This window comes from Wolffia australiana, chromosome 16, assembly GCF_029677425.1.
Source record: "Wolffia australiana isolate 7733 chromosome 16, ASM2967742v1".
Classification (NCBI taxonomy): domain Eukaryota; kingdom Viridiplantae; phylum Streptophyta; class Magnoliopsida; order Alismatales; family Araceae; genus Wolffia; species Wolffia australiana.
In genome coordinates, this window is record NC_135850.1 from 1,861,704 (window position 1) to 1,881,261 (window position 19,558).

The window sequence follows — 19,558 nt, forward strand, 5'->3', positions numbered from 1 at the left end:
TATTAGCCTCCCCTTCATGACCTCGTATAGCTTTTATTTCACCGCCTTTATTGCCTTGGATCCTAGCGGGTCAACTGTGGTCTCAACAGCATACTTCTACATAACCTTGAACCCAACACTGTCCACAATGGCCCATGGGCAGTCCGTGAGACAAAAAAACTATGCTATGATCTCCTTCATCTTCTCTAATGTCTTCATCCCTACACCGCCCTGTCCATACGCCTCAACTATCTAGCGTTGATCAGAATGAATGCCCTTCACCTTAGGATATACTCTACCATTAATGAAGTGCAAATGCCTCCAGAATATGTTTGTAGACCTATCTTTGTGCCTCTTTAACCTATTCCATCGTGGGTCAACTTTTTAGTCAGGGTATAATAGGCACGGCCTTATGCATGACCCAACCACCATGAAATATCTCAATATTTTTGTCTCAACCAAAGGCGGAGGGGTTTCTCGAACCTCGTTTGTCGATGACTCACAGGCCGAGTCAATTCCATCGAACACTACGCCGCGTGGAAATTCCATCGAGCACATCGCCACGTGGAAATTCCATCGAACACTAGTTCATAGAGACAAGATAAACTCTGCTCATCAAATGTAGATAAATTCAAAAACATTACTTTGAGCCAAATTCAAAAAATTCTCATTCATCTAAATTCAAAAATAACCTCATTTACCTAAATTCAAACATTCATGTAATACATAACATAAAGTGAGCACTGAATAAGTTTCCATGAAAGAAACAATAAGAGAGAATAAACATTCAAAAATCCATCAAGAACATTCAAAAATACTGATAGATAAAAGGTAAATTCACATATATAGAGAAAGATATGTATTAAGACTGATTGATTCATTCTTTTGTTTTGGGCAAAATACACAGTGCCGGGTACATCCAACCTTTTGATTGTGCTCGTAGACCGATCCACCACTGCCCTGGGAGCAACCCAATGGGATTTTACATATGAAGTGGATTGTTTATCATCATTTATAGTTGTGGAGCGAGCATAAATATCCCAATTACACTCGGATCCTACTCGTCCACGCCCATGGTGCAGTAAAATAAAACATACATGAGTGTCTTAGGAGGTTCTTAGAGAAGGTCGCTTGTGCCGACGTTAAGTAGGGTCCCCTGCATCAGTGATGGTGCATGGAGTGTCTAGAGCTTTTCCTGCCTTCAATAGGTATCAAACGTGGAGGTGCGTGGCGTGTACATCGGTTAGGTGAGAGGGCGAGCACTCTCACCTCTAGTGTTCCATGTAATACGCCAATCGGGGGGATTATCCTTCGATAGGGTGTGACGCGTGCAAAGAGCTCGCAAGCCAAAGCACTCAGCGGAAAGTGCCTACCATGAGCTGCCCAATGGAGTTCCTCCCAAGAGGAGTAAAGATGGAGCTCGAGTGCATACCACATGATTGGTAAGGGCATCCGCACTCTGGTTGCCCTCGCACAATTGGTGACACCATATGATGTCCTGCCATACTTGCTGCAATCGCCACTGGGAGTAGGTACCAAGACACAACATGGTGGTGACGACATCAACGCACCATCTTTGGATGTGCAAAAACTATCATCCGAGACGTCCCGCATCCTGACTCGTCATCAATATCAATTGAAGAACCACCATGATGGCGACCACATCAACGCACCGACGATGGACATGCCTCCACTAACACATGAAATATCCCCCGTCATGACACGTCGCCAATGACAACTGCAGAACCACCCGTGACGTGACGAGTCGACAGGTCACCTCGTCTTTTACGGATATTTTATTTCTTAGTTTTCTCTTTCCTCCAAGGCCTATATGTAGGCCAATGTTGCAAAAGAACATTTGGTGAATCTATTTTCAAGAATTGAAGTTTTATTCTTCTTGGAAGATTTGCCCTAACCCTCTCCCCTCTTGGGTCGCCGTTGCCACCGCTCGTCATTGCCACCGCTGCCCCTCTTCGCAAGACCGCCGCCCGCGCAGGCCGCCGCGGCCCGTGCAAGCCGCCGCTGCCCACATAGGTTGCAGCTTGCGTAGGCCGTTGCCGCGCGCACAAGCCGTAGTCCGCGCAAGCTGCCGCCGCCCGCATAGGCTGCCGCTGCCCACACGGGCTGCAGCCCTCGCAGGCCGCCGCCGCCCGCACAGGCCACAACACACGCACGCTGATCATAGCCCGCACAGGCTGCCACCCACACAGGCCTCCGTTCGCGCAGGCCACTGCCTGCGCAGGCTGCCGCCGCCCATACAGGCCGCGGCCCGTGCAGACTGCCTGCGCCCGCACAAGCCATAGCCCGCGCAGGCCATGCATACCGTTAAGGTTTCGGGGTGCTTCCCCGAACCTCGCAAAGGGGCAACTCCCCCCCTTGACCCCCCCCAAACTGACCGCATAGTTGGATCCATGACATCCTGTTGAAGCGAACGTCAATTGCCAGCGCATACAACACGTCAAGAATCTCTCGCATTGCCACGACGCACTACTCTAATGCCGAGGTACTCTCTGCACTCTTTGGTGATCGTGTTCTTCATCCAGTATTCTTTGAGTGTTTATCCACCGCCGTCGGATTTGATTTGGATTTTGAATCTTCAAGCGAATAGTTGAATAGGCCTTTGAATCTTCTAGCGATCACCGTCCGAATTTATTGAACGTGTTGCTTTGTTTTCAACGCGGTAGTTGAAGACAATACTCTCACCCTCGAAGAGGAAAAGGGCTGCGCCATCACTATTTCATCGGATTTAATTCTTCAAAATCGATCGTGTGATTTGTGGTCTGATTTTATCCTACCCATTCCTTAGTCGTCCAATATCCTACACCTGTTGTCACCCCCCCCGTCTCCTCTAATCATCCTGTATTAGAACATGTTTACTAACACCTATAAGTCCGATTCTACAATGACATTGTGAAGGTTTCGTGCCTCGCATAGGAGCAAACCATCATGAATCGCCATAGCCTCGACTGTTGTGTTAGTTTGGATACTATAAAAATATGAAAAGACAAAGATAATGCTCCCTTTGTGGTCGTAGAGGATATCGCACCCGCCACCCGGCGGGTCCTGAACAAGTTCCCTTTGGCCCGCATCGTCCACATTCAACTTTGGATGCCAATTAGCGGTGGGTGCCAATGGACAAGCTGTAGCCGAATGGTGATGGGGGCAAGGGTCACCAAAATGCCCAAAGTGTGAAGGAGATCACATGTGTGGGTTGAGATGTGGGCGAGGGGCGGTATAAGATGGTGAGTGTGTCTTATCCACTACTGGATTCATTGCATGATATCCAGTGCTCGCATGGGGGTCCCTGCAAAATGAGAAGAATTTTGCCCTTTCTAGATCTCCCATAGTAAGTAAGGTATGGTAACGTGAATGGATGGGCTCTACTTAGAGCGTGTTGACAAGAGAAAAATCTTGCCAAAACACTCTAACGGTGTTAGAGTAGAAGGGGTACATAGTAATGGGCGCCAATGATGTGTAATTTGGCGCCAACAATCTATGGAAGAAAAGATGCTCCATTGTCTCAACCTGGGGAGATGCAGGGCAACAATGGCAATGTGAATTGAGGGAGTGACCGATACGAGTCACCCGATCATCAGTCGGGAGGCCACAACTCATGAGTCTCCAAAGAAATAAAGAGACGCGAGTGATGATCGCTGGATGCCAAACGTGATGACCCTAATGCTGGATGGAGGATTTCTCATGGAAATTCTCCCAAGAAGATTGTAAGGAAAAGGACCCAACAAGGGTACGCGTCCAAATAAGACGGTCATGAGCAGACCCGATGAGAGTACTTCGAGTCATGGATAACGTATCTTAGGGTAGGCCATGTTTTTCCCAAAGGTGGTGCGTGTCGCCTGTGAGTAGTTGTGCCACAGTCAATCGCAATCGATGGGGTGCAAAGTGGGTGTGGCCTAAAGGCTCATCGCCAAGCCATGTATCATGCCAGACACTAATCTCGTTGTGGTTGACATGCCAACGTGTGACCTTGGCTATTTCTAGCTAATGTCATTGCCAAGTCTGCCATCTGCGATGACCTTGAATATCCATCTCTATAAGTGCCCATTCGCCGTACTGGGTTGAGATAAAACTCCCCAATGGGGAGTGCATGGTATGCATATGCCAAACGAGCTTCTTGTGAAGCATGTCTTGGATGCCCTAAAGACGTCTGATCACTAAACCCCATCTTCTGTCGGCTGACAAGCTTTCTCCCAAGAAACCCAGTGGTGGCGACTCTCTCGAGGTGACCTCGTGAGTGCCCATTATGGTGTTGGATAATTTGAGAGTGCTTTATAATGGTAGATGGACCAACCATAAAGCTGCTCTTTGAGAGAGGTAGTGAGGACACTCATAAGTTCCTTAATGGATTTTTTAGATCCTTCAAGAAAAGGATGACATCATCTACAAATAGAGAGTGCGAGAGGATCGGGCTTCCCCTTTTCATAAAATATGGTTGAATGAGGCCGTGGGCGATTGCTCGTGTGAACGATTGGCTAAAGACCTCCTCCATCAATATAAAAAGGGTCGGTGAGATAGGATTACCTTACCATAGACCTCTTGTGGCCATGAAAAAGCCTGTGGAGTTTCTGTCCACCAAAAGAGTGAAGTGGTTCTCTCTGATGCAGGCATCCAAAAGAGCGATTAATGCATCGGTGAACCCAAAGGGACGTAACACTTTGGTAAGGAAACTCCACTCGGCTCAATCAAAAGTCTTATTGATATCAAATTTGATGATGGCATTCGAGCCTTGAATATGAGTGTCTAATGACTGGGCTAAATCATGAATGAGCATCATACTGTCTTGGATCTATCGACCCTTGACGAAATAACACTATTCAGGTCAGATAAGTCTATCAAGGAAGGTCTGAGTCAATTTATAATGATTTTCATTGCAACTTTATAGAATACGATACAAACGCTAATAGAGTTAAAGTCTCTAAAAGAAGCTGGAGTGTCCACTTTTGGAATAAGTGCCAAAAATGGATTTCCAACTTCTAGGTAGGACTTTACGCGTAAAGACCTCCTTGATATTAAGCACCAAGTCCGTGCCTACTATATCCCAACATGCTGTGTATAACTCCGCCAAAAACCCATCCAGTCCTGGGGCATTGTTCTGACTGAAGGAGAAGACCACTTCTTTGATCTCTGCTTGCATAAAGAGGGCCGGAACTAGGGCATTTTCCTGGTCGGTCACCAAGTGGGGGATAGAATCTAGTAAATCCTTACTCACACTAGTCGGCTATGACGCAAGGAGTGTACTATAGTATGCGACACTAGCTGCTGCTAGTTGGGCAAGGTCCTAATCATGCATGCCCAATAGGGTCTCATAACTAGGACGAGCTCTATGATGAATCAAGGCATGAAAGAAACATGTATTTCTGTCACCTTCTCACAGCCATTGGATATGCAATTTTTGGCAATAGAAAAGCATGTGTCATAGCATGGCATCCTCAAGTCGTTCACTAGCCTAACCTTACACTCCCCCGCTTCGTCTGTCCAAGCATCCTGTAGCTATTGCTCGATAGCTGCCAACTCTGCTGATGGCGCACGCCATCGAAGTTTGTCAACAACGTTGTCCGCGTTGCCTGCCCTCGACGGTGAAGACCGGGTGATAGACGCTTGCTTATCGTTTGTTTTCATCATTTTTATACATGTTTGTCTCTTTCCCATTCTCATCTGCGTGTTTGTCGCATTCGCAACACATCATTCGTCCGCCGTTTTACCGTCAAGAGGGAGGGGAATTCCTTTGACCCCCTTTCCCCTTGCCCGTTCCCCGTTTCTTTTCCCATTTCACCATTTTCCCCTCCCTTCATCTTCTTTAGTTTCTTCTTTGTTTGCAAGGGAGAGCCCATTTATAAGGGCTCCCCAAAAGGACCCTTTATGGCCCATTTAGGGGGCCCATTTCTTCCCCCCCACCATATAAGGGAGGAGATGGGCGTCCTAAACCTTAGACCAGAATTTTTATGAAATTGAAGTTTAACGTTGAAAGCTCTTGGTCTCCCCTCTCGATCGAAGAAGGAAATCAAGAGGGAGGAAGGAAAGCTAGCTGAAGCAAAATTAGAAGAACGTGCGGAAGAAGCAGAAGGATCATAAGAAAATGTGCAGAGAGGGGAGTCCCTTTCCAAGCGGATTTCCTCCCTGCACACTGCCGGCGGACACGTGGAAAATTCCCGTTCATCGGGCGTCCGCCGTGGAGAATTCAGATTTTCGCTGACCGCGATACCCAATGTTGACTGGGAATCTGGCGTTCCCCTCCCCTGCTGAATCTTCTCGTCGTTACATTCGATCGTGAGCATCTGTAGGCGCCTGAATTTCGGTTTGGAAGTCGGTCACCATACCCACGACCTGGGCAGTTTCCTACGGACGTAACTGTTGCCGCATTTGGAAGAACTCAACCCTGGAGTCCCTCCCCTCACCACGAGAACGAGAAGGAGAGGATTCAGAACACTTGGATGCCTGCGCCCTTGTAGTTCTGACGGAACGCCAGGGGACTTCTCAATGGGAAATCGCTCGACCGACCTCAGCTGGTTGTGGACGACGTCCTATGTTACTTCGGTTGCTGCTGGCTTAAGCACTAGCGCAGACCATTGTGATTGGGGACACCTGCCCCTGCACGCCATCTATTTGAACTAGTGCTCGAACGAGGCGTGACGAAACCCCGTATCAGCACTTATGTGTTGGATCCTCGGTGCCACGCGCTGTCGCTTGATCCCGCCACCTGGTCTTGTCGCGCTAATCCTTCTTTGGATGCTACAGCAATACCCGTGCGGAGACTCGAGCCGCCCTGTGGCTACCCTTCGGCTTCTATCCTTCTTCCCTCCGATCCCTACGTATAGCTCCAGCATCACTGCCCGTCGAGCAGCCGTACGCTCTCCGGCGCCTCCCCGGTCCACCCACTTCGATCACTGCCGTCCGTTGACAAATTCTGCACCACGAGCCACGCCCACGAGATATGCCGTCCTCTCCCATCGCTCGCTTAATTACTTCTTGCAGTTTACTTTCGTCTTGACTCCATCGCGCTCGGGCTAGGTAGGTGAGAGAGGTATTGAGAGAACTATGACATTTGAGTGTCTTACCATTGCGAACGAGTACGTTCGTTACGTGCGAGCCCAATGGATAGCTTCCGTTCGGCCGTAGATGTCCTCGTCACTCCGACAAGGTTCAAGAGGCCACCGTCGCCATCACCCGGTGACCCCGTCCAAGCTTGGAGCTCGCCGCCTCCCTTGAGTCGAAGCCTGCATGTATGACACGTAGGTTCGCATTCATCACATCGTAGTTACATAACCCGTTTGGGATTCATCCGTCGGATCGTTCGATACCATCATCACTTATCGTCACCAAGCCATCATACTCGGTGTCTACCAGACGATGTCCCCAACGACGTCCGACATCATCCGCCTTGAGCTCTTCAACCGGTGCGTGCACGTCCTCAAATACATGTTTGTTCCACCATTTTAGGTGGAACTTGAGGTTCCTCAGTTTGTAACTGAGGTTGTCCATAGGTGATGTAGATATCACACCATGCCAGCGGTGACGCACAAAGCTTTGAAACGCTTCATGTTCCAGCCTCATAGCTTGGAATCAAATTAATTCATTCATTGGGAGTGCATATGAAAGGGAAAGTATTAGACCAAGTGAGAGAAAGATAATTGATTGAATTATCCTAGAACAAAAGAAATCAGAAAAGAGGTTCCACGATTGTCATACAAATGAACAAGGATTTTGAAGAACAAGAGGAAGAAAGTGAAGACAAATTAATGTAAGATCACGAGTCCCTTCTGGGACATCCGATAAAATTGGAATGTAAGATCACGAAATTCATTCATGAAAAGCCAAACGTGTTGTAACTTATACTGATAAAGAGGAAACTACCAATGCTTTTAGTGATACTCTTGATGGTGATTGAGCGAAAGAAGGTAAATTCACTGATATAGAGAAAGAGATGTATAATAAGATAAAGAGAAATGAAGAAACCAAAGAAGAAACCAAATAAATGAAATGAGAAGCACTTACCACATCACTCTCTTCCTCCAAGTCTTGGTCGTCACGAGTTGGCCCTCCTTTAAGGCTGCAAGTTCTTCCTTCGGGGAAGAGGGTTGAGGTCGTTAGAGGGAAAAAGGGAAGCAAGAGGAGCTGCCTCAGCTTGAGACCTTCCTTGGGGTATCCTAGAATGGCTATATTCTTGGAGACTCTGATTTGTGAGCATGTTATTTGCGAAGGAATGGATGCACCATGCACGTTATTTGCGAAGTGCATTTTTCAGGGTTCTTTTTCCCTCACACGTGATGGTGACGCCATCCGATGATGGGAACATGACGGGACGCCGCAAAGAGTGACGTTGATGCAAATGTGACAGACTTTTCCAAAATCCAAGGATATGTGATGGGACGGTGATGTGAAGAAAATTTCTTCATGTCACTGTCTGTCACGTATCGTCATCCGTTCTGTCATGTCGGGGGCGTCACGTCTCAGACATGTTGTTCCCTACACGCGTGCACCCCCACAATTGATTAAAAAGTAAAAAGGATGTTGACGTAACACACAAAAGTGCATGCTGCGTCAGATAATAGTAAGAGAATATTCTCCCTTTTGCTGGCGTGAATGACACGCTTTCTTGTGAGAGCAAAGTGGGGAAAATAATGCAGATGTACTATCACAAGTGGTGATCTAGATGGAAGTGGATATGGGCCAATGAGCAGCATCGTCAGTTCTGCTAGTCTCATTGTCATGTGCCCAACAGACTTAGTGGTGCTTTCTCTTCAGGAGTCTTGATCAGAAAAGGCGTCTTCTTCAATCCTTAACTCTCAAATAGAGATCGCAATTTCATTTGATTGACACCAAAATAATATTGTTCATTGACAAATGAACAGCCTAAAAATGATGTTTGTCCCTGGTTCATTTGCGTTCATTCATGAATGAGCGTGAATGGACGCCATCCATCCATACATCATTAATAAAATCAGAATTAGGGTAAAAATTATGTTTTTATTTGTTTAATCAATAAAAATTTTAAACCAGTCCTCAGAAATAAATCTAGTTTGTGGATAAGTATGAGCCATCTCCACAGGGAAGATAAATTAGGGATTTAACAATCTTTAGATAGGGATCCAAATATGACAAGAAGGGATTCATATATGGTGAGAGGTACAGATGAGATGTAAATGGTGAGATGAGAGAAGTGCTAGGTATAAAATGAAGACATGACCATAAATGGGAGAGAAGTAGTCAGGATGACATGAATAGAATGAATGGAAATGAGGGAATAATATGGGTGAAGATGTAAGGATAAGATGGTGGATGTGGGAGATGAGTGAGAAATGAGGTGAACGAAGATAGTGGTTTGGGTTTGTGAGGTAGAGAGAAAGTACATAACAAGACCATGAAGTCATAGGTGATGTGTAACGTAGGTAGTAGATGATGGTGGATGGTGATGAATGATAGTGGATGGTGATGTATGATGGATGATGGTGGATGGTGATGGATGATGGACGATGGTGGATGGTGATAGATGATTGTGGATGGTGATGAATGATGGTGGATGATGATGGATGATGGTGGATGGTAATGGATGATATAGCCGTATGTGTTCTATTAGGATTAGGGAAATTTCCTAATGTAGATAAGCCTCTCATCTTCTCTGTTGATCTTCTCCAAGAACTCAAGGCACCAAGAAAACCCTTTTATGTACCTTTAAAGCCTCACTCTCCTTTAATTTTCCTCTCCAAGAGCAAGTGAGTTTAAAGATATTTTTACAAAGATCTGGAGTTCATTTTATAAATCCAACCATATAGAAGGATAGATGAGAAAAAGATAAAGCTTCCCTCAAAATTTCAGCTCAATTGGTCTTCTAGGTTGTATGATATCAAGCCCTGCAGTTAGGTCAATCTTTGCCATTGATTTTTTCCATATTTTTCTCTCCCCTCATCCTCGTCACCACCTTCATGCCGTTTTTGGGATTTTGTCTTTAAAATTGCTTTAAATTTAATGATTGACTTGGTTTTGCTGATAACACACATTTTTAGTTGGCTTATATTACCCTATTTGCATGTTTATTTGCATTACATTGATTTTATATCCATGTTACCAAGCCTAAATAAATTAATTTTCTTTAGAATGATATTTTGAATTTTTAAATATCTCAATGGTTTTTGTGACACCGTATTCTGAAAGAACATAACTTTTTGAGTCCGAAATATTATTTACCTAATTTTTGGCGTTATATTTGAACATATATCATTCTATAAAATTCAAAAATATGTATTTCTAACATTTTTATAAATTAATCTCTTTATTTGGAAGGATGTAATAGCTTTTAATATTTTTTGATCTTTCAAAGTTGAAGGAGAGAGAAAATCAGAGGGTTGAGAATGACCATACCTCCCCCCCTTTCCATCCTAGAGTTCTCAGTGTCTAGATTTCTAGAGTTTTGAAGGTCCATCAATAGTGTTCTCGGTGTCTTGAGTGCTTGGGGAGGATTAACAAAGAAGTGGAGAGGTTGATCTGTATCAGGAAAATGCCTTGATCCCATCGGAACATAGATTGTCCAATTCCAGAAACTATCCTCCGTTCTTTGAATCGTTTTCTTGTAGAAATATTATACTTCTATCTACGTAAGCAAAAAAATGATAACATTATGAAATGGATGATAATATAATCATTTATAGATATAAGTTTTGCTTGGATCCTACTTTGGGAAACATTTCATCTTCCTTAATTTGAACTAACAAAAGGAAGGATATAAGAAGGATGGATCATAGGACACGTATGATCTATCCTACTTGCGTTTCTCAAAATCTCAGCGTTTATTGTTTGTGGATGTCATAAATCTATGCTTTCAAAATCTAACTTTCCATATATCCCCTTTCTCAGTTCATCAAATCTTACATATATGTCACTCCATGAATGAAAATTTAATTCAGTTATAGAATCACTGAGAGTTTCTATCTATGCAAAGGTTCTGCTCCGAAATATTCATTGGAAATGAAGGGCACCAGATCAAGACATGCCACGGCTTCAACCGCAGCGGCGGTGAGCAACTCCACCACTGGGTCAGCGGCAATGTGGACGATGTACTTGTTCATGTGGAAGCGTTCCATCTGGATCACATGTTTCAAGATGTCATCAAACACGAACAGAGGTTCGATGCCGACCGCGTCCCAGCCATTGTTGAGCTTTGCTCCCAGGCCGGTGCCGAGGTCCTCTCAATAGACTGGCTCCCCCCCAATGATGACCATCACAATGTTACAATCGTGCCACTTCCGACAACGGAAGATCACTTACGGGTGTCAACAGCGAGAACCCACGACAACGATACAAGTTTGGCAGTGCCCACCGAAGAGAGCCAATTAAGGAGGTTCGAAGAGGGAATTCTTGATAGTGATTCAAGTTTGTCGTTGCCCACAACAGGGGATCAATTGAGGAGGTTGGCAGAGAGAACCATTGAGGCATGGGAAAATCTCAGAAGTGGTGTACAAAGGTTGCTGGGATCTTAGGTTAGTCTCTTGGCTTACATGGGTTTCTCTCCTTCATATCTCATAAGTAAGATCAACATTATTATTTTTATCACATGATTCTCATCACCTTCTTCCATAATCCCACCCTACTGCAACCATCTTCCATCTTGATCTCGTTACCTTTGTCTTCATCCTCTTCTCTATCTCACAACCACCTTCCCATTCTTCCATCACATACATTATGTACATAATTATAATTTCTTATTCCACCATTGTATCATCCATCCACATGCACTCACATCCATTCACTTCACATCTTCATAGATCTCACTCTCTCATTTCCATTTGATATATCCACATCATCCAACCTATTCTGTATATTATTATTCATATCATCATCATTAAATAATTTTCATCACCCTCTCACCACCTCGTATTCATCACATCACAATATCATCTTTTATACGTATCTCCTCTCATCCCTCTTGAATCATCATTTAAAGAGTATTTAAATCCTAATATCCATTCCCTGTGGAGACAGACCTTGATCATCACAAAATTATCAAATTATTTTATGAGTAAATTTTTTTAAATTATGATTGATTGACTCAAATATAAACAAAAAATTAACACCCTGAATTTGAGTTCATCAGGGGGCTAATATTTTAAGAAATGAAATAAATATGAGTGATGATTATATGTGAGACATTTGTTATCATTTCATGAGGCATCTTTTAATAATAATAAATCATGATAGAGACCAACAGCCTAAAACTATAAATCTTTGCGATGATTGTTGCCCCTTTCGCTCCTTGAATAACATAACCGTTGTGCATCTAAAGACAAAAAATGCAGCTGTCGCACGTTCCCATGAGGGGGAGATATAGAGCCATACTTTTAAATACCTCAGTGACTACCGCCCTTCTTGTGGAGTCCCCTACCACCAATTTTACCTCCTTAATCTCAAACAAAGACTTTGCCATGTTGTTGTTTGGGTATTTGATAGTACACAAATTTTTGGTTTCATTTTATGAAATTAAATACTTTTATGCATTAAAATACATAAATATCTTTGTCATAAAAAGCTTTAGAGGATTAAATCTAATTTCAGTTTGATATTCTCAATATTGTGGATTTAATAAAAGTTTTAAGGAATTTTATGATGTTGTATCCTGAAAGAGCTTAATTTTATGATTCAGAAAATATTTCTTACAAATTTTTAGACTTATATTGAGAGAGATATGAATTTTCTAAGTCAATATATATATTTCTTATATTTTATGATTTATAATTTATTTTATAATAATTTATTAATCCTTCTTTTGGATTTAAAGTGCACCTGCTGCCATGTCTCACCATTTGATTTGTTGAGTGGCAACCAATCACACACATACGCATTGATTAGTTGCTTTAATCATTGCAAAAAGGCACACTTATGGTATCACCGATTACTATGCCATACTACACCAATCATGAGTTGATACGCTGACACAGTTTTTTGCAATAGGTGACATGTACCAAACAAATATGACATTTAAATCACAATAAATGCGGATAAGAATCAAGGGAGAAAATGATTAAAAAAATAAAGAAAAAGCAAGTAAATGATTGGGCCAGTACACATGGTGCCCACATGTACCCTCAAAATTGATTAAAAACCAATCATTTCCAATTTGTGCATAAAAATTCCTCAGCCAGTGGGGAATAATCTTTTTTTGGTGCACTCGATGCATAAATGAGAAGGAAGTCTCATGGCAAAAAAAAGATTACGGAAGTGCTCACATCCTTCACCTTGACCCCATAATAGAGTATCATTTGACACTTGAGGCATTTGTAAGTAAGGCTGCCACTCATCTTTGGCTGACACATTAATGACATGGCAAAACCTATGTAAGCCTTGTCATGATGGAAGGGGCAAAACTTTTATTAAGTCCCCCATCCTCGATGGGAATTTCCTCAAAGTTTTTAAGACAAATCATATTGTTTCTCACAAGTTAACAGACATGGGATAGCTGAGAAACTTTACACAATTTTGAAATCAAGCAATTTTGGTCTTGGTATGTCATTAAGGTGAAGGATTGTCCATATGTTCCAAAGTTCCTTATGTTAATGTCTCTTTTATTTCATTATGGTTTTTTTGTGAAGAATATTTCACTTGATGTTTTAAAGTTAGAGAACTAGACATGATAGAAGGATTAAAATCAGATTAGAACTTGCCTGCTTGGCGGAAGTGTTTGATAGATGACCTGACGGCAATGCTCCACATCTCTCATAGAACAAAATAAACACAAGTAGAGATATGTCGCAATAAAACCTTCATTCTTTTCTTGCCAAATTCACCTCATATTTTTTTGGTTCTTGTTTGTGCACATTAATTCATACGCTCATTTACGAATGAAATATTTTTAGTTCATTTTTTGCAAAAAATATTTTTCTATAGGTTGTAACTTTCTTAGGAAACCTTAAGAATATAAAATAGAATTTAAGATCATGTCATAAAAATTGTCTTCCATAGCCAAATATTAGTCAACTCCAATCGTTGGACACAATCCAAACAAGCCAAATTGGAACACCTACCATTGTGGATTTGAATGAAATTGTACATTATTTTATTTGTAAAAATTTAGTATATATTTTTTATGAATAAAAACAGGAAAAATTAAATTACCAATGGAGACCTAATTTATTTATTTATTTGGGTTTTGAAACTAATCCAACGTGATTCTATTGAATAAGATTGATTATTATTTTTATTTTATTGGATTTTAATTGAAATATAGGATTTAATAAATAAAACATTAACTTTTGGATGAAAATAGGAGTTCAGGAGAAGCCAAAACCATTATATGGCTCAGAATAAGAGGCTCAATATCCAATGAGAAGTAGAAAAGGCCCAACTTAATCCTATTTAGAGATCAAGTCAAAAGGAGGAATGATTTTATTTAATTTTTTCTACTCTTAATCATAAATAAAATACTTATTTTCATGGAAATTACACCAAAAAATGGAATTTAGAAGATTCTTTCTTGTTAGAGGGTAAAAGGAAACATAGATCAAGGCTGGTTTTCAAGATATAAAAGCCCCCTACACCCTAGAATTAAAACCGAGGTTAGATAACATTTGGAATATTTTATTTAAACTTATCCTTCCCCCTGTTTGTATTTCATCTGTGAATTCTGTCCCCAACATAGTTGGATGCTGATACACACAATAAAAATAGCTTCATATGACGATATTTACATGTTTATGTGCACTAAATTGTATATGTATACATGTTATGAAGCCTAAAAATGATTGAATCCATTTTTAGAATGATTTTTGGAGTTTCTTGAATTTAAAACTATTTTAGGGGTTTTTGTGATGCCATATTCTGAAATAAAATAATTTTTGATTCTGATTATGATTTTTCTTGAATTGGTTGTCATTATACTAATAAACATATGAATTTTCTAAGTCAGAATAAAAAGATGGAGTCCTTTTTCATGCAATAAATGCCCACGTGAACAGAGGCAAATAACATTAAATTCTATTTCAAATAACCTTGAATGATAAAAAATGTGGAAACAATTCACATGTCACGAGACATGTGACATGGGAGTAATAATTGATAATATCAAACTAGATCAATAATATTATACTGTTATACTACTTTCTACCACATGTTTTTAGATTTGCACCTGCATTGGTTACCATTTAAGGATAAAATGAGAAATTTATGATTTATTTTCTGTTTATATATATTATGAATTTTTAAGACTAACCCCATTCTACTCAGAGTCATTTGGATTTCTTACATCTTCTTGGAGTTTTATTTGGAAAACAGGACTTAGGTAAACACTATAGTGAATTTGAGATACAAATGGGTGGAAAGTAGAAACTTAAGCCTTAATTAGATAATAAGAAAAGACCCAATACACAAGAAGCCCACTCTAGAAGCTCGTTCAAACATACTTAAGGACCGTGTCAACTAAAGGCGAGAATTGTGTAGCTAACCCATAATTTGAATTTGAAAGGCCCATTTTCAAATCTGGGAAGGAGAGAACATGGGTCCACAATGGAAATAAATAAATCCAATTCCAATAAACCCTTGAAATTAAATCCAATGGCCGGGAGAGTTAGGGCACTTAAATTTATTCTGTTATCCCCTCTCCTTATATCTCAACTTGGATTTTTCCTCCCAAATTGTTGTTCGAGGCCTAGTGCATCAGATTTCTTTAATACATTCTTGTTATACAAGAGTGTGGGAGAGGGAGTTCAAGTGTTATCAAGATTCTTGGAGAAATAACACCCCTTGGCCCTTGGAGAAGTGACTACAAGTTTTGTGCGATATCCTGAATGTTTTTTTTGAATTTTCTCACCTTTTTGTCTCAGTGAACATTCAAACGGCACTGAAAAATTCTTCCTATTGCAAAATTTACAGCATTTTCACTCTACTACCTGTTGGTGCCCAATTCTTTCGCCCAGTAGAGTGCCGCCGCCCACAAATTGTGATCAAAGGTTTTCTTTGATCTACGAAAAATCCTAAAAATTTAATTATTATAATTTATCTAAAATAAAATTAATATGTATTTCATTTAGTTAAAATAGTTTTGACAAGTTTTCATTTATTTCATTGATTTTTCTATTTAGAAAATACTACAAAATCCAGAGAAATATTAAATCACCAAACAGAATTATTCTAAAATATATTTAAAATGCAATATACTCCCTCCTTAACTGCTCCTTGTGATTTCGACCCTTACCTTATTCTACGAAGGAAAATTTTATAAATATTGTTGCATAAATCAGAGCCTCAAAACAACTTGTTTAGCCAAAATTCTGGTTTTTCAATAGTCATAACTATCATGCTATGTTTAATAAAAATTAATGTGTTTTAAAGTATTATTTTCATTGAAATGATAATAAATTCATGGTAATTTTTTTGAAATGATTCATTTCACTTCTAGAATAAATTTCCAAAGTTGATTAATTTAATGATATTTTAACATATTTTTATGATATTACTCTCATGAATAAAATAATTTTACAAGTTAAAAACATATATTTAAATTTATTTAAATATTAATAAATTAAATTTGATTTTAAAATAATATTCTTATTTTTATGGATTTTTTGATACTTTATGGCATTTTATGAAGTTAAATTCATAAACAACATAAATTTGTAAGTAAAAAATAAAACATTGAATTTATTTGAATATTTGTATGAAAATTTTAAAGCTCCTAAGATTATGTGCTACGAGGGCAACAGCCACAAAAATTGGAGGGCAGAGAAAATTGGAAGAGAGAGAATATTGGATGGCTCATATTTCCCTTGATTGAAACTATGATATCTAAAGATCATGAAGGAGTTTCGAGCTCCAACTTTGAGGGTAGTTCCATCTTTCCCTCCTCTATCCATACACAATTTTGGATATATAAATAGAACCCCCATCTTGATAAAAATGCACCCTTGGATTTTTCTCCTAATTAAGATTAGTGGAGTGATTTGCTCATTCAAAATCACATTAGCGTGTCTTCTTGTACTCCTAGAGTGAAGGGTCGAAGAATTGATGTTCAGATCAAGAAACATAATATTTCATAAGTCTTACTATCTCTTTTCTCCCTGAGGATTGAACCGTTACTCTCTCTATGCTCGTAAGGAAGTTATATATATATATATATTTGTATAAATCATGCCTTAAAAGACATATTTAACCATAATTTCTGACTTGTCATTGGTGCACATGTTCCCACTTTCATTAGTTTTTAAAATAAATATGTCGAGGTGGTGTGTGCTGATGCACCATCATGTTATAATCATATTTCCCTTTGAACATATATGCACGTTATAATATTGTACTGTTATTCAAATTTTTATCCTTTTTCTCCAAGGACACGTGAGAAGAGCAGTTGATTGCGGATGATGTGGGCAAACATCAGCCAATACTTGCTATCAATACAATGATGAAGAAAAAATCCTAAAAAATAATGTGACGATACTAACGAGTATGAAGAGAGAAATATTTGGATGAAATCAATCAGTAGAAATCGGCAAACTTCAAAGATAAATATTTGAGAATCTATAAGGCTGATGGAGCTAAAAATTTTAGGGGTAGCTTTGTCTTTGTCCCGTCTATCCATCTGTGAGGTTGAATCTACTAATTGAGACCTCAATCTTTGTAAAAAATATCTTTAAGATCACTTCCTCTTATAGAGGCAGATTGAAAGAGAGTGAGGTTTTGATGGTCCATCAAGGGTGTTTCAGGTGTCTTGGAGAAGATCAACAGCGAAATAGGGAGGCTGATCTGCATTAGGAAATATCTTGATCTTTGTGGAACATAGGGATCTAAGGGTAGTCTAACCTTACATTGATCCATCTTCAACATATTCACTTAGGTAGATCAAATACATTTCCTTATTACTATCTACTATCATCCATCATCATCAATCATCATCTGCCACTTACGTTACTTATCATCTACTACCTACATCACACATCCCTTATGTCATAATCATCTCATCTGGTATGTTCCCTCTACCTCCTAAACCCTAAACCATTATTTTCCTCCATTTCATTCCTCATTCCTTTCCTACATCCATCATCTTCATCTAAGGTCTTCATCCATCTTACTCCCTCATTTCGATCTACTCTATTCATGACATTTTCATCCAACACCTAACAGCTCTCATCTCATATCACCATTTCCATTACATTTCTACCTCTTACGCTATAAATATCCCTTCTCCAAATCACAGCCTATAGATAGTTGAATCCCTGAGATCTGCTCCCTATGGAGACAGTCCCTATTCATCCACTATCTAGCATTATTACATGAGTATAGGTTTCTCAATTTTATTGATTATACTCAAATCAAACAACACCATATTTAAACCTGATTTTTTTTTTATCAATTAGCATTGTGCATCTTTTTTATTCGTTCCAATCTCTCTTACGGGGGTCGATACTATGCTCAAATTGTATCCCTGTGATGAATCGTGATTGAACTGAACTGAACTAGATTGCTGATTGAACGAACTTAAATAATACTTGAAGTGTCAAGTAAAAAATGTCAACCGAGGAGAGTTCAGAGTTACTGGATTCTGCCCTGAATCAAAGAACAGGGATGGCAGCTCCAGTCGCCGCTGCCTAGCGTCGGTATGCTTTTTCCCCTCTCTTCTCTCCCTTACAGGCACAGAACTAAGTACTCCTGGATCTTCTCAGAAGCCTTCCCAAGTCTTCTGCAGCTACCAGCACTGTCACTACGCCGCCATCTTGCTTCCAAACTTAGAAGGGACCTTCCCCTCTGTTTCCGCTCCTGCGACAAGAGATGCTCTAATTGGGGCATTTGGAGACTTTTTAAAGGCTAGGGAAGGCTCCCAAAGGCCGTCCGATGGAGGGGGACGGCCCAGGGAGTCCTCTCGGGCCGTTGTATGGTTGCTGGTCCCTCCTCGTCGGCCGAAGATGGCCTTCGACCGCCAACGTCGACGGCCAGGAGGGAAACTGGACAAAATACTCCTGGCCATTGATTATTCATCTACCGCCACGTTAGCAGTCCACTTCAGTCCCCCTTCACCTGCTTCGCCAGCACTCTGTCTTCTCATTCGTCAGGCGACGGTGACGAACGATACTTGTATGGTCGTTGAATACTAAAAATAATGCATACAATTGTGCGTCAAAAGTGTAAAAACCGAACTCAGTTAAAATAATCGATTAGTTAGTATATCAATGAGTACGGGTCGAATCCACGGAGAGCTAGTGTCGAAAACGAAGATCTCGGAAATCTGATTTTGGATTTTTAATGAAATCAGAGGATGAAAAGAGGTCAGATATAAGATTAGAAGATGTATTTATAAATTAGAGGAAACGACCTTTCCGTCAAATCCAATTTCGCGCAAATCGGACGAGAAATAACGAAGTTATCGCGAGAAGAAGAGGGAATGCGCGATGATGAATTTCGAGTGGATTACTATCCTAATTCTAATTAAAACAGTAAAACAATCCTATCTAACGTGCTTCGGACGATTTTCTCACCGATAACCCTCCACCATGTGAAATCTCAAGCTTCGTCACTGCTCTTAACGAGAAATCACTACAATGAAAGGCAAAGGTAATTTGACCATCACCAACACACGTACCCGGGGTTTATG